The 25,575-nt window shown below is 35.5% G+C and overlaps 1 long non-coding RNA gene across 1 annotated transcript in view; it reads right to left on the bottom strand.

Moving 5' to 3' along the window:
- LOC119233512 (uncharacterized) overlaps positions 1–25,575 on the bottom strand; it is a 54,725-nt gene that overhangs the window by 11,148 nt on the left and 18,002 nt on the right. Inside the window, exon 2 of the long non-coding RNA XR_005122414.2 lies at positions 7,568–7,713. This is a non-coding gene — a long non-coding RNA (uncharacterized LOC119233512). The remainder of the gene's footprint in view (positions 1–7,567; positions 7,714–25,575) is intronic.

Here is a 25,575-nt window from a genome sequence, read left to right as displayed (position 1 = left end):
TTTGGAGGGAATATAAGAAAGAGAGCAAAACAAAATTTGTAAACTGAATAAATCATATGTTGCTGTATTTGGCAGGATTATTCTCTGAGTCAGAACCACCCTCCACCTGTTCTGCAGCAAACCCTTTTAGTTTCAAGATCACTACTAATAATTTTGATTAATAAAGTAATGTAGGATATTACTAAAATCTACTTCATTCTTAATTTGATGACTAAAAGGCACTGATGCTCTTAACGTGAAGATAATAGTTACTTGTATCTATTTCAAAGATAAATTTACAGTAAATCAATCCCATAGTTATTCCCTTTGATTCTTTTTGTAAAATAAAATCATTCTGAATAAACAATGTATACAGGTTTTATCAGCCTAAAAACACAAAATAGATTCAGATATCAAATGAAGCCAATGTGTAGTTGGATTTACTCAACACAGTAATTCTATACTTATGGAGATATCTTGATTTTGAGCAAATGAATTAGTACCCAAAAATCTCTTTTAATTGAAACAGCATGTGAGTAAATAGAGAACTCAGTTATTCTTACAATATTATGTGAATCGGTTTCTAACTTAATTATTTTTCAAAAATTCAGATAAGTTCATATTTTGGGGTAAGCCTTTTTCCATGTTGAGGAAACGGTAACAGAAATCAAACAAAATACTGTGACTATGCACAGAATCTGGTTTAATTCTCTAAGTACTGCATATTTAACTTTATGACTACAATGTAAGAGAAAGACAACATCCAGTACCTGTTAATGGTTCAGACTGAGATGTTATACATGTGTTGATTCCAAGTGTACTTGGTACAAAAGAGTGTGTTATCCAATATCCAAGATTTTTGAGCTGCCAGAAAATATCAAAACAATTAGGGCTTTTTGGAATGCGTAGTTAACTTCCTGCTGTAGGACAGGAATCACAGCTGCTACAGTAGCAGTGGGTTTCCAGATGTCAAGGCTGTAAGGATAGTGAGGTAATTGCAGGAAGGAAGGGATACAATTTTGTTATCACAGATTACCCTCCCCATGGAAAACCATGGTGACGGCATTAATGTCAGTGCTTTGTATATACACATTATGAACGAGAGGTCTTCATGCTGAAGTGTGGAGGTTTGTACATTTGCTTCTCTGGAAAAGGGAGGGCCATACATTTTAAAATATGTGGGAAACAAAGAGAGTAAGCACTCTCAAAGCTGTATTACTGGATTTATCTCTAAGTACTGGATTTATAAAGCATCTCTAAGCATTTATCAGTTAAAGTTTTCTTTTAGACCAAAAGGCAAATAGTAAGGCTTACCACAAAGTGCTCCAACAGTAAGTCTTGTTCATTATATTAAGAGAAATGAGTATGTTGTGACGCATTAATTAATCAACAACTCTATTTAGGGCTGACTTTGGATATTAGTGGCCAAGTAGAGGAAACTTGATGATGATTTTTCCAATAGTGAACCCAGAATAATTTCTTTCTCAACTTCCCCTGCTGTGTTGTCAAAAGACTACAAGTAATTTAAAACTATAAACTTTTATTTGAAAGCTAGAACTAATTTGCCATATTCGTATATGAGAATTTTAAAGACTACACTATTTTAGCATATTTCACTGGCAAAAATCAGAATGTTCTTTTTCACAGATTATTGAGATTGATTGAAAAAGTTCAATTTAATATTTTCTTTCCTGCTTAAGGTTCTCAATTACTTATTATTTGGATTGTAGAACATTTGTTTAATGTTCTTTGTAAATGAACAGAGAAGTTAATGACTTGCAAACAAGGTAGGGTTGAGGAAAGAGTCTAAGAAGTAGACAGTTCTGGATTCATTCTACCAGCCAAGAAGATAAAGGATATCTCATCTCCCTAGTACCAGAAACCCTATTCTGTTAACTTTCTAAGCTTTTCAGGGCAATTGAATATTAATATTGATTCCCATCAAGTTAATAACAGTCAACTAAGTAGCCATAAATTACACACCTGCAATTCTGAAGCTGTGTTTCCAACATCCTGTTGGAATTTCATTTATTTATTTATTTATTTGTTTGTTTGTTTGTTTGTTTATTTTGAAGTTAGGACTAGAATTTTATGGCTGTCTGGTTAAACCTGCCCTATTATTTCTGACCAAGGAACACCTGATTTGCACAATCCCTGATTTGCACAATTTGCACTATTCACATCACCATCCCCATCAATAGCACCTCCTGGGGTTGTGCACAACCTCTATGGCCAAAGGTATAACTTTGCATACCATTGAAAACATTTTTTTTTAATTTGAACAATTTATTTAGTATGTTATATGTAGTATAATGACATATTCAATTTAATAGGACACTGGAAAAGTTTAAATAAAAGTATTGAATTAGTGAGGACTTGTAGTACATTTAAGCTATAAAATTAATTAGGACAAGGGCTATTGTCACTTGGGTCACTGAGAGGAAAGAAGGATTTATTCTTTTTTTTTTTGTCAATTAGAAAAAAAGATGATTAAGGGGAAAAAATTTGACCAAATATGGATAAGTATGTTTTTGCTAATGTAAAATAAACTTTTCTTTGTAACATTACAAAATGCTCCCTGTTTGGGAGTAGTTCATGAGTTTTGTTTTTCAAGGTTTCCTGTCTTTCCATGGTATGTGAACACATTTATTAAAAACATCTACTCTCATAAGTCATTCTTTCCAGTGACAAAACTGATTTTGTCTATTACAAAAGAATAAACCCAAATTCATACAAATCCTTTATAGATTTATATTTATATAGTGTTTGCCATTTTCAATCAAGAGAAAATTTCAAGGCAGATGGAACAGTTGCACCTGAAGTTAAACCTGTCTCTAAGGCAGTGGCCTCACTGGTCCAGGATCATCGGAGAACTTGTAGCAGATCCTCAGGCTTTTCCTACTGATCAGAAACTTTAATCTCATATATGAAAAATATAATTCAATAAATATTGTTTTGCTTAAACTTTAATGCCTCAGCATCATCTAATAAAGGGTTTTAAGGTAGGTGATCTGCGGGAGCTTTGGAAAAATTCATGAATGCATAGGAAGGAAAGGAAAATCAGTTCAGTTGCCCAGATTTCTCTGGCTATCGCACACTCATTAGACATTTCTGAATGTACACACAAATGACTCTTCATCATTTAATGTATCTGAATCATTCATGCTTTTTAAATATTTTTTCTTAAGCCAAATCAAGCTAAAATTTATTGTTTTAACAAGTTTCAGAATTTTTAGTATAACAAATAATATTTCTTTCTATGGTTTAAAACTTCAGATTCCTTGATTCCTGGATATTCTCTTTTGATAACTTGCCTCCTAGATGTTTATGTACTTATTATTTTTATTTCTTCCTAGAAATATAGTTCCACAAAGCCCCTCAAATTCATATCAAGTTAATAGGTTTTCTACCATATCACTGTTGTTAGTTTAAAAAATATGTGATAGTCAATATTTATAATAAGATACATGGTTATCAACCTAAGATTTCTCAGATATTTTCTTTCATTCTCAATATTTCCTATACCATCTCAGGAAAGCTGTATTTTAATACATAGAGAAAGCCAACATTGTGGAAAGAAAGCACAATGATGACCACTTTTCTGCTATAGTCAACTCCACCAAGAATTTTTTAGGAAGGTCTTGTTCTCTCATGTAAAAAACTTATCTCTGAAATCATATCACTATATTTGACTACAATATACAAGAACACTTCCTCATGTTCAACCAAAGGTAAACATAATTGGCCCTCATCGAACTGGTCACAGTGTAAATATTCAAATATGGCACAAAGTATGAGTTCACATTCAACATCCCTTAAAATGTATGTATTTTCATACAATATTTAATATTTTAGATGATGAATGTAACTTTGATATTCTGATGATTTTGTATCCTGCAGAAACCTTTTGCATTATAGCGCTGTTCTCCACTTAACACATGAGCTCTCCATGCAAAATGTCTGTTATAGTTAATGAGAAGAACCAATCTAGCTCCTTTTATATTGAGATAAGAGAACAAGAGTTCTCAACCATGGGCGATGTTTGGTAATATCAATGTCGTGGGAGAGGAATGCTCTTGGCATTAGTAACGAGAGGTCATGCACACTGATTTAAAACCTTACAATGAACAGGAAATGTCCCATGCTAAGGAATTATCTGGTCTAAAATATTAATAACTCTTTCATTGTGAAACTGGCATAGAGAAAAACAGCCCTACCTAGTCAATATAAGTTGGTCATGTACTACACTACTCATTTGGAAAATCAAAGTCTTCCATCATAGCTGTGTAACCCTGGAATATAAATTACATTCCCCTTTCTTATACTCAGAATCCCTACTTCTACATTAATTCTTAAACCCTGAAGAGATCTTTCACTCTCAATGCAGATGCCATGGCTAATTATTACTGACCAGCACTGAATGACCTCTTACAAGCTAAAGTTTTTGCACTGGCATTCTGAATTATGTGGCACCTTGCCTTGTATAAATGTTCAGCTTTGTTAATCAACTCCTTTTTCAGAAAACATTATTTCCTTGAAATAACACTTCATTTTGAATAAACAAAAAGCTACTTTACTATTGACACAACTGTACTCACATTTCATTCTAATTTTTTTAATTATTAAATAACACCTAAGAGGTAGTTTATCAGGTTGATTAAATATTTAACCATAGACCAGTTTCTAAACAAAATATATTTTTGATCAAAATATATATTTTATTGTGCTTTTTGGCAACTCCTAAAATAGTTCTGAAAATGTGTTCTCGAGTATATGTGATGATTCCCCCCTCCCAACCCTTTGTTAGCCAAACAAGTTTTCTAAGCTTCCCTGGTTAAAGATGCCAGGGAATTAGTTTAATTGTGCAACATAAAAGTTAACAATGGTCAAATGCTGCTGTGCATGTATAATTTACCTGGTAATATAAATAGCAGATTGGGAATATTGCATTTTGAGTTTTCATTGAGTTACACCCCTCTGCTCTATCTGTAGAATGAAGGCAGGAGAGACACAGGTGAGGCATAGCTGTATTTACTGGTCCCAGAAGATTCTTGGTGAGGCAGTATGATGTGAAGCCTAATTACCTCTGTAATGTTTGATGCTAGATCTCTTTATTACTACTACGTTTTACACACAACCACAAACTAGGTATTAGCCTTCAATTTCTTATTATACCATTATGGCAAGAAATATCAAACCCAATTGTTACAGATTAGTCTACAAAAGTACCAGAAAAATTACTCACCTTCATTATCATTCATGCTTATCCCCCTGCACCTCCACATTTTTGGCTAAGGGAATGCAATTTATCCATAATTCTGTATTAATTATATTAGAGTGCTCTGTATTTCTATATTATTTAAATTATGACAATCACAGAGACAAATCAGAACTTGATGCTATTTAACTGAATTTGAGTACCTGAAACACAAATTGAAATTAAACCTTATAGATTGTTGTTTAATTCCTTTTAAAAATTATATTACTTGTGTACAGTATGTACTTGTGTACAAAAATAATATTCAATTATATGCACAATTTTGGCTGATTTACATACTTCATAAACATACATAAGTCAAATTTGTTTAATGTAAGTTTTGCAATGTAAATAATAAACAATTTCAATATATAATCTCACTTGCATTGAATGTTAGTTACATTTTACTGTGTATATCTGTTTCATACATTTCTAACTAGTTTTGGAGAAAATATTTTCTGTGTCTAAACAGATGTAAAACTAAAATAAAACCAAAAGGCATTTACAGACAAGCAGAATGACACAGAGGAGATTATTTTCTGGGCTTTTTTTCTTCATTTGAATATGAGTATTGCATTACAAAATGTCCATGTTTTCTACTAGCACAAAGACTCTGTCAATTCCAATGAAAATATAACCCCAGATTATAACTTGAAACTCCAAAGTCATAGTGAATATCATGTTAGATAGGCAACTATATATCTTATTTTGTTTACTATGCCATTATTACTATTATAATTCTTCCTTCAAATTATTTCATCTACAAATATGGTTGCCTGACACCTATGTGTGCATATCTGTTCCTTAACTCTATTCTAGGTGAGGGGCTTTTAAAAAAAAAAAAATCACAGTCACCACATCTTCAAAAATGCACTGTTTCTGGTTAAGCAAAGAAGCTCTGTGCTTCTTTAAAACATGCTGTCTCTTTTCTAGAAGTACCCAGCATGAAACAGTGATCAGAGGCCAAACAACTAGTGTTCAAAAAAAGTTAAGAAAATGAAAGGAAAAAAAGCAATACAGGGAAGAATGAAAGACAGGGATGGAATCCAATGGAAAGTAGGGTCCCAGGTCTGGGAAAAGCAGAAACACTGAGGGCCTCCCCTGGTGGCACAGGCGGTTGAGTGCTGCACTATGAAGCTGTTCACAGCCTCTGCAGCTCTGGTTCAATCCTGGCCAGCCACATGGCACAGCAGACTATGAACATATGAGAATCCCACATGGTGCAGCAGACCTCTCCTGTGTTGCCCGCCGCTCCCCTCAGCAGTGTATTTCGTTAGTCTTCCTGTTCTGTTCCTGCTCAGTCTCTGGTGAATCCTCTCACCCTCCTGCGCATCTGGCCTTTACCCCAGTTCTTAAATAAATAAATAAATCTTAAAAAAAAAAAAAGGCAGAAACACTGGGAAAGGTATCAGACAAGGAATCCCCACCAGATGATGCTTTGCACATTCACTCTTGAAGTGTTATATTCTATTATATTCTGAAGTGCCTTCTTCCCAGACTCTTTCCTAAGTAGTCATATCTTTAAACTGCCTGACTCAAACAACTGATTTGGCTGCCACCACAGAAATAGAAATTATAGCTTTCAACCCTTCATTTTAGTCCTCTTACCTATAATCCTCTAGTTCTCTAGTTCCAGTCTGTCTGACCACTTAACAAAGTTGTTGATTTTTTTTTTTTTGGCTTTTTAAAATTAGTGCAGGCTTGGAAGACTACTTAAATGTGCTTTACACACAGAACAGTAGACACCCTTGGAAACTCTTGATGAGAACAAAAATCCAGCTGAGAACATAAAATAGCACAGAGGGCATGCAGTAATGATTCTCATAGCTGAGATTGTCATCTGTCTTATCAAAGGCCATCACTTACCTGGAGGTCTTTCTTGAAAAACTGCTAAGATTCTTTACAGATTTTACATAGGATAATTTTTCAAAGGCTTACTGATCTATTTTCACATGCACATTGCTTGGCTTGGTCCTTCAAAGGGCTTTAAGGTTTACTTTTATATTTAAAAAGAGTAAAGATGAAAGCTATTATTTGAATACAGCATTGCATTCAGTGGCACCAAGATGCTTATTATAACTGCCCTGATGAGACAGTCGAAGCGTCTCAGGGCACCCTGGCTCCTCTAATGTGTATTTAGGTGCCCTGGTGGATGATTCGCCTAAGTGATGTGGCAAATATTTGATGAAAGGACAGTAAACAACATCGATTATAAAAGATATCTGTTAATGAGAAGAAGAAAAGGAACAGAGAGAAAAGGGGGAAAAAGAAGAAATGATGTCCCATGGAAAAAAATAAGGCATTTCAAGTGTACAAAAATAAATGACCTACCTTAATCATGTCCTAATTTTCAGGAACAACTATACTTTTTGGTGATATAATGTATTTCTTCAAGCTTTGTGGGACTGCCATCGAAGATAGACATCAGACTGCTTTCAGCACCTTTTATGGATTTGTTGGTAATTTTGTCAAGATCCCTGTATGAAACAACAAATAAGTGATATTATGTTAAATTCAGGTCGTGCTAAGCAAGTTAGCTAAAACTGATGTCCATTCTCTTAAGGGAATATCAAGGTTTCACATCCCAAATTTTCCCTTTTCTTACATACTAGTTTTGCCCCAGAGAACATAGTTGGGTTTTTTCAATTTCCAATAAAATAAAACTTTGTCAAATAATATCCAGGGATTCCTGAAAGGATAAACCAAATAGTTTTGGCTATTTCCATTATGCTAATTAATTATGAACATTAGTTTTGCTTTGGATGTTTTTCCCATGTGAAAAAAGACTTTAAAATATGAAATAATATCAGACCTCCCCTGGTGGCGCAGCAGTTGAGCGCTGGGCTGAGAAGCTGCCTGCAGCCTCTGCAGCACCAGTTCGATCCCTGGGGCCGCTGGCGAGGGTCCCACATGGCGTGACAGACCTCTCCTGCAGCCCACTGCTCCCCTCAGCAGTGTATTTCCGTCAGTCTGCCTGTTCTGTTCCCCTCTCTGGTTCTGGTGAATCCTCTCACCCTCCCATACCTCTGGCCTGTACCCTGGTTCTTGTATAAATAAATAAATAAATCTTTTAAAAAATATGAAATAATATCAGCACATTTGCTAAAAAATCTAGACTTTATTGCCAAGCAACTTCAATATATTTGCTTTGTCTATTATCATCTATTTTGTCTTGAGACTAATTTATCCATCTAAACAGTACGATATTCTCTTAATATCAACCTTTTGTTTTGTGATAATTGAATTTTTAAAATAGAAAATATTGAACATATGAAACAATGTGAATAAAGGAAGACAAGCAAATATGCTTCATTCCTTTACAGTACTGACAGAATCCTGATATTTTGTAAAAAAAAAAAAAATACACTGTAAGAGATGCTGTTTGGAATGTCTAAATTGGTTTATCTTAGGCTAGACATCCTGGATTCTCTCTTTAGGAATGTATTTGTATTGCTTTCATTTTAAAAGACTATCAATATTTTCCTGAATATCTTTCATAACAACTTTTTACCCCCCAATTTCTTCATTGCCACCTGGCTGTGAGACTCTAGGGGCTGCTTAGAAGACACAGCTAAAGAGGCATGAAGGACCCTGTTGGCTGAAACTGCAAGGCAGTGTATTGAAAACTTCACACATCTTTCACTGCTATTCCCAGTCTCCCAGGGCTCAGGCAGTGGGCTTGGCAGTGAGGGGAGGGGTTAAAATAACTTCTTTTTTTCTGGCTGGAATTTTTTAGGCATTGCTCTAGTTCACTTTGTCTCCCTCTACTTTTCTACGCACACCCACTTTGCAGGAAAATGACTCACAAGGGGGAAAGAGTTAATATAAACAAATATGTCAGATATGCTTTAAGAAATTGAAATAGTAAAGTATAAAATTCAATGCTACAGAATGTTGAAACATTGTTCAAAGTGAACAAATACACCAATCAACCAATCTGTGGTGTAAGGATACATAGTTTTGGATTGATTCACTCAACTGAATGCACCAGGGACTCCCTATCTCTACTAATGATGTTGAATTGTTCTTCTATAAAGTTTTACAACACAACAAAAGTTTAATACGCCCCCTATCCCTAGGCACACATTACCAGCATTTTGGAAGCCGGGCTCTTTGTAGATCAAGCCTCAAACAATTCCTTACAACTGGTAAAATTCCTATTATAGATACAGATAGTGGGATTCAGAGACTCACTAAAATTTCAGAGTGTCTGAATACAAATAAAAAGTTATGTTCCAAATCCCCAAACTAGTGCCCCACTTTATTCCCTTTGGATAGTTAACAGATGAATGTTTTGAGTGCTTAGATGGCTTTTAGTACTTCAAATAAGATATTATTAATTAATTAATGTTATAAATAACTTATTTACAATGGTCTATAGTATTTTGATGAGACTGTAAAGGCTAGACAGAATGCATCCTAATAGGAATATTGAGGGAATAAAAAGTTGTGTATGCCATTTTAATGGCCATAGGATTTACCTAATATTATCATCTCCTGTAAGATTATATATAAGTGACTACATATACTGTATCATCCCCTATAAGATTACAAAATGTAGGCCTCCCCTGGTGGTGCAGTGGTTGAGCGATGGGCTGTGAGGCTGCCAACAGCCTCTGCAGTGCCGGTTCGATCCCCGGCCACCAGTGCGGGTCCTACATGGCGTGCAGACCTCTCCTGCCGCCCGCTGCTCCCCTCAGCAGTGTATTTCGTCAGTCAACCTGCTCTGTTCCCCACTCTAGTGAATTCTCTCACCCTCCCACGCTTCTGACTGTACCCAGTGCTTGTATAAATAATCTTTAAAAAAAAAATACAAAATGTTTGTTTCTTTTCTTTCTCTCTGATATTCCTTTTGATTAAAGAAATTAAAATTTTCAGGAGCTTGAAAAAGAGTGGTAGAGTACAAAATTTGTTCTCAACTAAAAAAAAAAAAAAATGTATTGTAAATTTTTTAAATGAAAATATTCCCAGCACAATTTCGTGGTCTATAACCCCTGACAGCTACTATTAATTACATTTTAAACATTTAATGGTCTAATGCTTCCAACATATATTAAGCCCATTCCAAGCATTCTGCAAGTATTGAGCTTATTAAGAATAGAACACTATTGAAAGGGTTGGGATGAAGATATAAGCAGACTTATTTTGATATAGAAGTATCTATGAAAGGTTTCAATTGAGCTACCAAAAACTTAAGCTGAGCACATGAGTAAGACAAAATTCTATCAAAGTCAATTAAAAACTTCTTAGAGAATTCTTCTGTTTTAGAGAGGATTCACAGTCACTTTTCCTATACACTGAATTTTTTTGGCATGGTGTATGAAATTAAAGAAATACAACAGTAAAGGAAAAATGTAAGGAAAGTGGGAGAAACACCCTCCCCTGCATGAAAAGATTATTTTAAATGAAAAACTTCAAATGTTTTTCTCTCCTCTTCCTCCTTTCTCTCTCTCTTTCTCATATTTTATCACTTGAAGATAACTTATTAGTTAATTCATGAATTCATTTTGCTATTTCTTCTTTTTGCACTCTTCTCAGCTCTAAAAGCTATACTGGCATATATGAATTCAGGCAGGAAGGAAAACATGTCTCCTTTAGTAAATGATGATAGTTCTTTGTGTCCCAGACCCAGCTTTTGCACCTACACATTGCCTGGTGCCGTGTGGGGCCAACCAGACAGGCCTCACTGTTAGATGCCAGAAGGGACCGTGAAAGCCAAAGGCCCTGGGCTCACAAGCTAAAACTTGCATGCCTGGCAAGGCTCAGATGCCAAGGTTTGAATCTCTAATAAACCACTCACTGCCTCTCCAGTAATGATACCCTGGGGCTTCTGGGAGGGGATTCTTTTTATAGGAAACATTCTCATAAGGATTTAATATTATCTTTCTGAATCCTTTGATTCAATAGGGTTTAAAAAAATATCCCCTTTATTTTGTAGACCCTGTGAAGTGAGCCAATGTTAATTCTTTATGCAACAGTAGTATGTAATCAACATCTCTCTACTGAGCACAAGATTCTTTTTACTTTTTCACCATGTGCTTAAAAAAAAATAAAATATCTTGCCACTGAATGTCTTTTTACAGACTGAAAAGACTTTTAGGTTAAACAACATTTGTTAGGCTTTGATGCAATCAAATGCAATTTCAGTCTTCTTGAAATATTCAGCCCTGCCTCTCTAAAATTGCACATATGTGTCAGCTTTCAATTTTTCTCACTAGTGTTTTACACATGAAATCTATTTTCACTGAGAAAATGGAATCTTTGTGTCTTTGTCTCTCCGAACGCTGCTTTCAGGCGTGTTCTGGCAGGGGCTTTGACTATCGAGGCACTGGGGGAGGGGCCTAGCTGTCATTTGTCAGCTTTTCTTGCATCTGTAATTTCTGGCCACTCAGCAGTATTAGAGGGTCTTAGAAAGGAGTTAGGGGGAGCTTGTCATTGATGAAAGCCAAACTCCGAATAACTGCCCGATGTTAATGACCAAAGAGAGAGAGGAGAGTCTGAAAAAGTTTTATTGTGCTTTAATGAAAAAGATTTTTTGGAAATGGTAATTTGCAAAATTGCACATGGTAACATTTTTAGATCTCAGTTTAGAAGCCCCTATCCATATTGTGTTACTGATTTCATTGCTTTTAGCTTGGCATTGGCTCATGAAACTATTTTAATTTTCCACCCTTGGCTTCTGGTTATTTCTGCACTTATTTCCTCATAACTTAACTGACAGCCCAATTAAACATCTGCATTTTTTAATCTGGATTTCCCCCCATAACTATTTTGCTTTTCTTCTAAAATTTCCAGATGTTTTAGTTCCTTTATGATTTTAATGCATGCAAGTATATTTGCTCCTATTTCAAAGAGAGCTAGATGGACTGACCAGATGTTTCTATATGAAAAGCTTTATGGACAGTAATCAGACAATAATCAGGTCAGCATTTTTGTCTCCTAAGAACACATTTATAATAGAGTGTATCTTAGCATATGTTAGCTATATTATTTGAGTTGATCTTTGAAACATTTTTTATGGGCGATTAGAGTTCAGAATTCATACTGGGATCTATGCATTAACAGTAGTAGCCAACGAAGAAAGCACCCATCACTGCTTTCTTAGCATATAGCAATAGTAATAGGGGTTGTTGTGATTTTTGTTTTTATTATGTCTGTCTTTTTTTCTTTCTGTGAGAGATAAGAAGTAGTAAGCTATGTGAGACAACAATGTTTTTCTTAACTTAGTTTCTGCCTTTGTACAAACATTAAAGGAATCACTAATATCATGTCTTGAAGTGTCTGGATCAGAGTTAAAAGAGTCTCTAATATATTTCAAGAAAACCTGTTTCCCATAATTCATAACAGGAAGACCAGTAAACAGACGCTGACAAATGAAACTGAAACAGTAACTTATACACAGAAACATGCGAAACAAAGCAGCTCATTTGGTGATACCAGAAACTGGCTCAGTTCTAGCACACTTATGCAAGGCTCAGAGCAAACTCAAGGAAATGATGAGTTATTTTACATTTCAAGGTGATTTTTGACCATTTAAACAAATGCTTGTAATGTGCAATCATTTTTACGCTGGTTAGTATTTGCAAGTGATCTCAGACAATTCACATGTTTAATATTTAGGTAGAAAATCGTTATTTCCTGGAATATAGATTTTTCCAGACAACCAAGTAAACAGGAAGTATGGCAAGTTTTCTTTCTTTAAACATTATTATGTGCTTTTTAAAGACATCTTATTGCACACTTCTGGAAATGAAATCCCCTAATATGATAATTTTGGTGAGTGTAAGGTTGGATGGGGGGGGGCAGAAAAGGGGGAGGGGTGTGGTATTCATGAGGTCTCAAGCAAACTAAATTCAACAGTCATTAATTAGACAGACACAAAGGATCACTGGGCAACTTGACCCACTTGTGCTTAAGGTTCCAGACAAAGCTTTCCCGGGAAGTAATGTGTCTTTATCTTCCAATTGTATCATAGAGTGCAGACTGTCTGGTCTCAGTACAGACCTTGAAAGCAGCAAACTGATGTGATGATATGTTGCTTCCCTGCTTCTTAGAAACACTGAGCTCAATTTTTATTTTTGGTGCTTTAACAAAGAGTAAACCTCTTAATTTTCAGTTAAGTTTTAGGAACAAATTTCCTGATCTTTTAGGTAAAGAATGTTTTTAACAATTTAAAGGTGATTATCCTACAACCGTCAAATGTAAAATTAAGCTTAATCAAGTGTCTATTTCTAGTTTTGTAGGCAGACTAGGAGAATAAAGAATGATGGCAAAGGCAAGGAACTTCTTTTGTTTTATGATGTACTATATTGTAAATTAAATTGTATTTTAACTATTCTAATGGACTAAAAAGAAATCTAACGTCATATTGCCCAGAGGTATGTGTCTTCCTAGCAAGCACCCAAGAAAATGCATCTTAATTCTAGGGTCCATGTTTTTAGACAATGTATAATATGTATCCATGAAACTGACCGAGGAGCTGAAAGTCAAATTATTTTATTTGAAGGAATTTAAGTCAAGGATGCTATACTCAGAGCTGATTAGATCCAATTCATATATATATGAAATGTTACTTATTTCATATAGATAGCTGAAGAAAAGTAAATTTGACATACTTTCTCTCCAGAATCTTATATTGGTTATGGAATTTGGACCCCAAAAAATGACTATCTTGAATGAAAGGAACAGTGAACTGGAAAATTATCAGAGAGAAGCTTTGTTAATTACAAGTGAAAGTAAGCCATTTTTGAGGTTGCCCTTTTGGAATACTTTTAGGTACAGGCTATATACATTTAACTCTTAACCATAACTTTATGTGGGGAGAACTAGGTTAAACAGATTCAAAAACAAGTATTTTCAAAGGCAGATATTACTGTATATTTGTGGCATGATATTTAAAGTTGTTCTAGGAAATGGTTCGTGAAAAAGATTGTGTAGATGATATGAGTTACATTGTTCAGTGACATGATCTCAGAGCTACCCAAAGCCTGGTGAGGCTTATTTCTCAGGTAGGTTGGGTGAACAGAATTTCCATTTGTCTGGTAAGAATAACATTCCCCTCCTTTCTTTAACTGCATTGGCTCACAATGCACCAGTCACAGATACCAGTCTCCCAGTCATAGAACCCGATGGGAGACTTTGGTGTATTTATTAAGAGAACAACAATGAACTCTGTATAATTGCCCTAGTCAGTAAGTCACACTAACTTAAATTTCTTTTCTTGAAATGAAATCTGAAAGCAAAAAAGCTATGATAGACATGAAATTCAGTATTCTATTGGGCTTGGACCGATATGTTGATCAAAGCTCTGAAATACATAAAACAAAGTTTAAGTTAGATATGTGTAAATGTTCTAGTAGTAACATCTTTGGGCTGAAGTTGTTTGTGAATTTCACTGTTCTGTGTGCTTATCATATAATTGTATTCTTGATAGCTCCTCTGTCATTGTTTTCTAGCTTCGACTTGTTTTTTAATGAACCTATCTCAGGGCAAATCTATTTCCTGACTTCTGCCTTTCTTTTATTTATGTATTTATGTATGTAGGATTGGATGGATGTATGGACAGACTGACATAAATTCATATGCAGTCCTTTGCATTTTTTTCTAAAAACTATACCAAAGAGATAAAAATATGTGGATATATATAGAAGCTGGCAAAGTTGATTTTTTGGTGTGAGTACTGTCTTCTAAAAATGTCAAAACCCCCTGCCGTCTTTCTGGTTTCAGCAAATTTCCAACACAAGCTGGGAAATATCTGTTGTAGTTGTCAGGTATGAACTGGACAGTGCATGTCCAATCTGTTGGTTGAAGAGCCAGGGGACAGTGGGGATATTGGTACAGTTTTTTAATAGAGAGTTTAGCAGTGCCAACCCCCCTCTCTCCTTCCCAGGTCCCATTTAAACTGATTGTTATCATCAAACAAAACTTCAAGACTTCTCAAAATAAGGAAATTCTTTCAAACTTGAACCAGGTTGTGGCAGATCTTTTTGTTTTTTGTATTTTTGTATGATTTAGTTAGCACATCTCAATGTTTCCTATCATTGTCATCTTTCTAACCACTGCAACCTACAACACACATCAAACCTATTAGTGGAAAACATGTTATTTTGTTAATAATGAGCTAGCAGCAGAAACTATTAAGATGGAGAAGCAGTTTTTAAAATATCTATTTAAGCGAGAATAAATGATGGCTGTGGTGGGACCTACATTAAAGTAACAATTAAAATTTTATTTGTAGTATAAATATAGGTCAAGATTGGACATGTAAGGTCTCCCCTGGTGGTGCATTGGTTGAGCACTGGGCTGTGAAGCTGCCCACAGCCTCTGCAGCTCCGGTTCGATCCCCAGCCGCTGGTAAGGGTCCCATGTGGCCCGATAGACCTCTCCTGGCTCGCCCGCTGCTCCCCTCAGCAGTGTATTTCCATCAGTCTGCCTGTTCTGTTCCCTGCTCTGTCTCTGGTGAATTCTCTCACCTTCCTGCGCTTCTGACTGTACCCAGTGCTTGTATAAATAAATAAATAAATCTAAAAAAAAATAAGATTGGATATGTATATGGTCTATAAATATTATGAATGCTGATTCTTCTATAATAAACAACAGAACATGCCCAAGATATAAAAATCAAACTTTTTTATATTTTGCTTTACCATAAAAGAAAAATTGTTAACTATAACTGCCATCCAATTAGTATTCTTCTTTCTTTTTCCTTTCTTATCAGTTACCTATCTTCCTCCTTCAAGGGAAATCAAATTTGCTTTGATAAAGGGGAATGTTATGTTGTAAATATTAATTGTACAAAGTAAAAGCATCAAACTTGTCTTGGTGATTTAACAAGTTTGGTGATTTAACAAGTATGGTATATTTCAGCCATAGAATATTGAAAAATTGATTTAGCACTGCTTTGCAAAATCTGTGGATACCTAAGAATAAATATAATTTTAAGTATAAAGTTGCATTTTTCCAATTTAATTGAAAACTTCAAATGATATTACCTAAAAGAATTCCTGACTTTTTTTTTTTTTATATATTGATTTTATTTTATTTTTTTTTTTAAATATTAAATTTTATTTTTATATTCCCCCATACAATTGCAAACGCCCCATTCTGACCCCAATCCTTCCCCTCCCGCCCCCCAGCCCCCAAAAAGTGTCTCTGGTTCATAGTTTTTTGTTGATTTTGATTTTCACTTTCTTATATTCATTTTCCTGGTCCCTTATTTAAGTTTTCTAGATTCCTGCTATGAGTGAGACCATCCGGTATTTTTCTTTTTCTTTTTGGCTTATTTCGCTGAGCATGATCCCTTCCAGTGCCATCCATGTTGCTGCAAATTGCATGTGTTTATCTTTTTTGAATGCTGAGTAATATTCCATGGTATATGTGTACCACATCTTCTTGATCCAGTCATCTATTTTTGGGCATTTGGGCTGTTTCCAAAGCTTAGCTATTGTAAACAGTGCTGCTATAAACATAGGAGTGCAGGTGCTCTTTGGAATTGATGTTTCTGTGTCCTTTGGGTAAATACCTAGGAGTGGAATTGCTGGATCATATGGAAGCTCTATGTTTAGTAGGTCCAGAAATCTCCACACAGCTCTCCATAGTGTTTGGACCAGTTTGCACTCCCACCAACAGTGCACAAGAGTTCCTTTTTCTCCACATCCTCGCCAACATTTGTTGTTGCTAGTTTTTTTAATATGTGCCATTCTCACTGGTGTGAGATGGTATCTCATGGTAGTTTTGATTTGCATTTCCCTGATTACAAGTGATGTTGAACATTTTTTCATATGTCTGTTGGCCATTTGCATTTCCTCTTCAGAGAAGTTTCTTTTTAGCTCTTCTGCCCATTTTTTGACTGGATTATTTTCTTTGTTGTTGCTGAGTCTCATCAGCTCTTTGCAGATTTTTGTGATCAGTCCTTTATCATTAGTGTTGGGTGCAAAAATGTTCTCCCAGTTGGTGGGGTTTCTCTTTGTTTTTGTTATTGTCTCTTTTGCTGTGCAGAAGCAAAGAATTCCTGACTTTTTAAGAAACTGTGCATTTAGTTATAGGTTAGAAAATATATGTATGTGGGCCTTCCCTGTGGAGCAGCGGTTGAGCACTAGTTTGCGAAGCTGCCCACAGCCTCTGCAGCGCATGTTTGATCCCCGGCTGCTCCCAGGCCACCGGAGGAAGGTCCCACATGGCGCAGACCTCTCCTGCCACCCGCTGCTCCCCTCAGCAGTGTGCTTCAGTCCTTCTGCCTGCTCTGCTCCCAGCTCTGACTCTGGTGAATTCTCTCACCCTCCCGTGCTTCTGACTGTACCCAGTGCTTGTATAAATAAATAAATAAAAATAATTCTTTAAAAAAAAAAGAAAATGTACGTATGTATCATAAGTTTCATTAAAGTTTACTTGCTTCCAGATAAAAAGCTTATTAAACTTTAAAAATATGGCATATAATTTTTTTGTGAAAGAGAACTAGAATAATGTGGATGCAACACTGGGGAACTGAGGCTGTCCAATTCTACATTTCTATTCTGCAAGGGATACAATATCCCTTAAGTTTTTAGCTCACTTTTATTGAAGCGAGAGAAATAGGCATGTCAAATTGTACATAGAGAATAGGATACAATTCAGCTCTGCCTATTTCTGTTTCTGTGTTCCCTAAATAGGTAGCTTCTGCTCATATAAACAGGGTGTGTGCCCTTTTATTTGGCAACCTCTATCTCTTCATTGGCTTCCACATTTTACCAGGTGGGAACAGAATCAACAACCATTTATATATCTGGGAAAAAAGATTTATTGAATAGGAAAACCACAGATTTATTTTCATTTTGGTATGGCTTGCCAAAACACTTTCTCTTATAAATTCTATGCTGAAAGTAGTGATCAAGCCAAACTTGCTACATGAGTTTAAATTATAATTTCAGATAATAAAAATTCTTCCTTTAATGATGTTTATTAAATAATACCATTCAACATTTATTTTTCTTTCATCATACTATTCAATTTTAATTATATGTAGTGCAGCAATATTTTTTGAATAATTACCTCTTACCAAGTTAATGCTGTGTTTTATGATTTTTTTTTGTCAATACGTTATGAAAAGAGAACTTTATTTTTTATATTGTTTTTGAATTTTCATGTATAACTTTGAGAACAGATACTTGGCTATTTTCTTAAAGCTCTGTGAGAAAATTTTCTAATACTAATTATTAGTCAATAAAGTTAAATATTTGAGATGTTTGTAGTTTGGGGGGTCAATTTATTATTCCATTAAGGGGATTGGAAAATTTTGGATTTTGGAACCTAAGAAAGTAACCAAATAACTTTTACATTACACTATTTTGTGACATACAGCATTGTCATTGAAAACGTTAGAGGGCAGTGCTAAATAGAAAACACAGATAACACACTCCAATTTCTAATCTTACATAACCTTTGGAAAACTTCTAAAGTAGACAATCAGTATTTAAGCAATACTTGACTTTCAAGCCATCCAATTTCCAAAAGATAGGGTTGAGCATTAATGTCTTCAACACAGTAAATTACCCTAGGCTACTTAGAGTGCATCCATTATAGTATCTTCTCAGACAGGCATAGTCATTTGTTCCCCCTAACATCTATATATGAACATGCAAGATTTGCAGATGGAGCAGCCAACTAATCCCTGAGACAGTTTCCAAAAAAATAAACAGCCCCAGTTTGAATGCCCTCAGTGACTGCACATAATTAAACAGAGGCTGCTTCTTTCTGTATTGCAGAATATCTTCAGTCCAGAAAATAGTCATCGAATGAATAACTGTGGCTATTAAAAAGGTGATGTTTCCTATTTCTTATACACTTCCACCTCCTACACAGGCCATTCCCCTATGGTCAGAGGTCAGAATAACACCGAAGAATGAAAGAAAAAGAGAGATCTAAGGAAAAAAATGCCTTAAAAGAGATGACAAAATTAATTTTTGATGGGACAGAAAAAAAGTTAAAAATTCTCTTTGAACAGTTTGCACAATGCTCATTTATTTGTAAAAGAATAAGCAATAAGTAGGAATCACCAGGTATCAATTATTCAACCTCTCTAAGCTAATTCAGGCTTTCCTTACTTAGATCATTTAGCCTAATGATTATCCAAGAGTCAGGTATTCAGAAAACAGGGACTATGTCCAATTCTCTGCTATTCTTCCTACATCTTGGCCAGAATGTCAAGCATGTTAGGGACTGTCAATAGATGCATAATGTATTAAATTTTATTTGAGTTTCCAGAGGAAGGAGAAGAATAAGAAAAATAAATGGATGCTTGACTCAAGAGACTGAACATTTATTTGGGTCAGGTGTGAGTCTGTAGAAATAAGCAGAAAAGAATCTTGGGGAGGAAAATGACACAGAAGTATGTGAGGGGGAAGAATTTTTAATGTCAATGTCCATATTTCCTGATTAAAATGATGGCATTTGCATTCTGCTTTTGCATTCTATATATAATAGCAACCAAGAATCTCCAAGAATAAATTCTTATTCAAGAACAGGAGGAAAAAACAGGTTGGAACACTAATTTCCAATAAAACGTATTAACTGGCACAACACTATAATGACAGTAATAACCGTTGGTCAGTATCTGTTTGTTTAGACTGGTTAAGATTTTAGAGAAAATACATAGATGATGGAGAAATTTCTGAGAATTAAAAAAAATTACTAGTAATAGTCCAGAATAAATAAATATGTATGGTTAGGCCTAGCAATAAACTTACATTTTTACTACAAAGAAATAGTTTGTTAAATGATGTCTTTAGATTAGCTTACACTAGTATTTAAATTTTAAACATATAATTTTAAAAACAAAGCAATAGAAAATATCACTAATTGGATGTAAGCATTCACAGGTTCTCATTAAAATTGCTCAAATATTAATTATTACATCTTTTAGTGGTCTTCAAAATTCAATGGATTATTAAGACTCATGATACTATTTTTTTAAATAATACTAATTATTTTTTAATGACATTGTTATGATTAAGTCACTATTCTGATTTCTTCCTGATGCTAAATGTACTTTCTATATGGACTTTTAGGAAACAACACCTTTTGAATATGCAGAGGAAAACTGGGGAAAATGTGAAATTTCGTGGAAGGAGTGGTAGCTTTGGAGCCCTGGGATCTGGTTTGACTTCTGACACAAAGCTTGTCATTCAGGCCTTTGAGAGAACAGGGGTTAATGATAACAGATGAGCCCCCGAGAGAATAAGTGTGAAATTATCCTTATAAATATGATGATGTCATGGAGTCTTCTCAGAAAAGGGATTTTAATCTACATCTGGCAGAATTCTACTTAGTAAATGTTTTAAAGATATCTGATATTGTTTCTAACTTAAACTATAACCAGAATCCAGACCCCTCTTGAAATTTCTGCTGTTATCATCCTACTACAAAGCACCTGGCTCCCTTGCCTGAGTCATAATAGCACTGTCCTAACTGATGTCCATGTTTCACTTTTTTTTTTTAAGATTTATTTATTTATTCATACAAGAGCTGGGATACAGGCCAGAGATGGGGGAGGGAGGGAGGATTCTCTGGAGACAGAGTGGGGAACAGAACAGGCAGACTGACTGAAGTACACTGCTGAGGGGAACAGTGGGGGAGCCAGGAGAGGTCTGCTGTGCCATGCGGGTTGCTCCCTGGCTGGCTGGGGATCGAATTCATGCTGCAGACAGAGGCTGTGGATTGCCTCATAGTGTGGTGCATAACCTCTTGTGCCACCAGGCCCTCATTCTTTACCACCATCCCAGCCCAACCTGCTAGGCACAAAGGAGCTAATGGTTGCTCTAAAGCTAGAGTCAAATTACATTGTCTACTGCTCACACTCTGCAATAGGATCCTATCTCACTCAGAATAAAATCCTAGGGCCTCCCTGGTGGTGCAGGCTGTTGAGCGCAGTGTTGTGAAGCTGTCCGCAGCCTCTGCAGTACAAGTTTGATCCTGGCTGGCTGTGGAGATTCCCACATGGTGTGGCAGACCTCTCTTGTCTTCCCTGCTGCTCCCCTCAGCAGTGTATTTCAGTCAATCTGCCTGTTCTGTTCCCCACTCTGTCTCTGGTGAATCTTCTCACCCTCTCCGCACATCTGGCATAAACCCCGGTTCTTGTATACATGAATAAATAAATCTTAAAAAAAAAGAGAATAAAATCCCAAATCTTAACCATGTCCTGCAAGAACATTAACGATCTATCCATCTTACCACTTCATTGTATATCCTGCTACTGTCCCCTTGGTCACTTTGCTTTAACCAAAAAGATCTCTTCATAGCTTCCTCAAATACCTAGATAATACCATAACTCAGGTCATTAGCACTTGCTGTGCCCTGGGTTGGAAATATCCTCCCTGAATATGCATATTGCTTCTACCAACCTTTTACTCAGGCTCAGTTCAAATACTATCTTAACATAAAGGTCTTCCCTGATCACATTATATAAAATTTCATCTCTCAATTCTTGTCAACTTACTGATTATATCTGTTTACTGGATGCACAGAATTTGTCTAGTTGTTTACCATGGTCTCAGAAGCTAGAACTTAGCCAAAATTAAAATATAGATGCTCATTGAATGGATAGCATTTAATCTCTGAGGTATATAAATGATAAAACATTTTAGGATTAAAATTATTTCTTGTATTCCATGGTCACCTCTTCTACTCTTATAATGGTAACTCTGATTTAGGTATTCATTTATTTTTCAAGGTTTATCTTTGGTAAATTATTTTCTGTATTTTTAATTAACTCTTAGGGCATACTACCATTAAAATCTGTAAAAGCAACCATTTTCCCCATTTGTAGCCATTTATTGAGGAGAGTTTAAAAGTCAAGGGAATGAAAGAAAATGCAATTTATAGAATAAAAGTCAAGTAGCTCCTTTCCAATTTCCATCAATTCCGAAGATTTTTATAGTTAGTTTATAAAGAAAATGAGGAAAATCTGATCATTACAATTTAGGAAGAAGAAATTTAGTACTCTTACAAAGTTGCTAGAAATGCTGTTGTTTCAGAACTAGTTCTTGGATTTCTGCAGGGGATTCTCTCAAGTTCCTGCTCATTCATTCAATATTTCAACAAATATCCATGCATCTAATAGATTTGGAACACTCTGCTGATTGATCTAGATCCTGCCTTTGAAGATGCTGATTGATCTAGATCCTGCCTTTGAAGATGCTGATTGATCTAGATCCTGCCTTCAAAGATTGGTCTTATAAGGATGGAAAGACAGTAACACAAGGAACAAAGTAGTAAATGCCCTGAAAAGGATAGAAGGTTATTAGAGTTTAAAAAGGAGATTAAGTCCAGCAGGGGTATATAGGGTGATGTATTGGAAAAGGTGACATTTGAGTTTGGCTCAAATTTTCACATTTAGAAAAGAGTAGGGAAGAAATTTCAATGGGAGGAAATAGCATAAGCCAACTAAGGAGGTATAGGGAAAATGAAACAATAGTTTCACATAATAATGGGAAATCTGTATATTACTGTTTGTATATTCAAGTGCCCTGTTTAGTGTATACTAACTTTAATATATTGTATGGCCTAATTTAAATGCACTTGTATATACACTGGAAAATATGCATTTTAAAAAATAAAAACTATTTTTCCCCTACGTGGGTAACTTAAACAAAGATAAATTTTTAATGATCAATGTACATTAGAAAATTCAGTAGGTAATAATTGCATATTATTGTAATCAATGTACTCATATCTAGATTTCAGTCATTAAAGGCAAAAAGAAGGAAAAAATTACATACATTTAAAAATGATTATTTATAGTTAAAATAATTATGAAATGTGCCACATGCACATATTAGGTTACATTTTAAATGTGTGAATGTGGTCAGATGTTTACTTACAAGGCAAGAAATATGACCATAAATGCACACTGAAACAATTTTCAGGTTTTGCATTCCCAGTAGTTATATACATAGTGAGCTTGCTAAGAAAACTTAGGGTGAAACCGTTCTTCCATTTTCTGTGTATAATGAGAATCAACATTTTCTCTCCTATGTGTAAGTTAGAACTTCACTGTAACTTTTGTGCTCCATTATATATCTGGCACATATATGGAAGAGGAAGTGAATGTCACTCTCAGAATATCAACATTGTGCATTTTCCACCTCTGAAAGCATCTCTCATTTCACAATCTCCTTTTTAGTGAAAATATGTCAACATTCCTAAGTAACATGCATTTTGAGCAGGAGAGAGCACATGGGTATTGGAGACCTAAGCCAGTGTCAGCACCCCAGTGGCCAGGAACAAGCTCTTGGGACATCCTTGTGTGAGTTCATAGCCAAGAGGTCTTCCTTATGGTGGGATGCATTTGTTCTTTATACTTCCATTAATAATACTGTATCTCTCTTGAGACTACACTGACTTAGATGTGTGTTCCAAATATGAAGGTGAGGACAAAGTAAAGGAGGAGAAAAGTAAATAGATGCTTGCTTTTAGTATTGTATTTTGAGAATTAGCAGTTTGGGGAAAATGCAAGTTATGTTTCATGCTTGGATCATTACTAAATTTTCAACAGTGACCATGTTACTTCACATGAACTGATGCCTGAGTTATCCTTCAAAAATGCAAACCTAATCCTGTCTTACCTTGGCTTGCCATCTTCAAATAACTGTTGATGGCCTGGTATGTAGCAAGTGGTGGATGGATGTGGTTGTGGAAATGAACCGTGTGTTTTTGAATAAGTTAGATGGGATTCCCAGAATTAATGGCTCCATGTGTATATATTGAGTTTCACTTTGAGAATGGAATGTTGTGTAAATGTAAACCCAAGATGTCTTGTGGGATGTTTGCAGCTGACTGCCTTCCACTCCAACAGCAAACTTTCCCCTGGGTCTTCGGCCTGTTGCCCCTTCCTGCCCCTCTTCTGATTTTGGTTTCACCATTTCCTTGATTGCATGAACAATTCCTTAAAATAAAGCCTTCTCTTTCTCTCTCATTGTGTACACACACACACACACACACACACACACACATATATCTCCATCCCTTGGTTTTGTTTCTCTGCTGATACAGGAAGGGTGGATGTTTCAGAGATCACTATCAGAATACTGACCAGCCTCTTCAGCTATGTTTGGTTAACCCCTCAATAAATCTATCACAGACTCCCTCTTAGAATTATTTTAGAATTGAGTTAGTAGAAATCTGTTGGATATTTTGATTTTCCCTTTGTACTAGAATTATTCCAACATGAAGTGGTCACTTTCCTCACAGACACTGCTACATCTCTAGATGTCCGTGCTAAAAGGTGGCAATTTTGAAGGTTCTTTCTGCTCAATGCTGCAGCCACCAGTGGGGTGAAGACAAAGGGTTGACATCAGTGGAAGGGCAGATAACAGAAGACAGTGGAGAAGCCTGACAGAATTATTTAAACTCTGCAAAATTAAATAGTGCTACCTGGTTGTGATTAGAGATGAAGTATTTATGATAGTGATATAGTTTAGAAGGAGTATCTGTAGAAGAGTTGAGTGGAATCCTTTACTTCGAAGGACTTGATTAATTTGATGGTGAAACCAGAGTTGAAGTGGTTGGCGGATTAAATAGAAGGTCAAAGGGGAATTTCCTTGGGGTTGGCATTGGTGGAGGATCTATATGTTCTGCCCTTGACATATGAATCTCTATTCTAAGCCCTTGGGGGAATAGAGGAATTAAGACACTGGGGTAAATCCCCAAGTGCTCTTTACTCATGGTTCTAAATGGAGGTTTCTGTCAATCACTTCAACCTTTTGTCATGACTGTGGAGAATTCTCTCCTTACTACCATACATGTATAGGTTAGTCATTAACTGTTTTTACCAGTACTAATTTAGATAAAGAATCAAGGTTGGAAATTTTTTTTACTTTGAAGCTATCTTTTACCATTTCACTGACTTTATATTCTAATGTTTTTTTTATTATTATTTTATGTATCTCTTTTTGGAGAAAAGTTTCTTTTCCTACTCCTGATTTTTCATGGGTAGTGACTCTATTAGCATAATCCTCTGTGGTCTCTTATTCATTCTACTCCAGAAAGATATTTAATTGGTGAAAACTTTAAATGGCAAAGAAAAACTGGGCATGTGAGTCAACCTATATCCTATATCCATATTTCTATCATGTGTGTGTTTATGTGTGTGCTTCTCAGTCTCTCATTCTCTCCCTGAAGAATTGGTCTACCTGCAGAATATGTACACTCTTGGGTAACTTATTCCACGCTGAGTTTTTCAGTGCACATGCTTGAAGAGGGAAATTGTATTATTCAAAATACTCAGCTTAGCAATAACAAAGACGACATTCTGTCTCCCCTTGCTTTGCCTTTATTTCAAAACATGAGTGGGGAGAGAGTGCTTTTAT

Source organism: Talpa occidentalis, unplaced genomic scaffold (assembly GCF_014898055.3).
Source record: "Talpa occidentalis isolate TD23 unplaced genomic scaffold, MPIMG_talOcc4v2.1 talOcc4.8, whole genome shotgun sequence".
NCBI classification, from domain to species: Eukaryota; Metazoa; Chordata; class Mammalia; order Eulipotyphla; family Talpidae; genus Talpa; species Talpa occidentalis.
The sequence above is the reverse complement of the archived record's forward strand: the minus strand, read 5'-3'. Positions and strand labels throughout refer to the sequence as shown.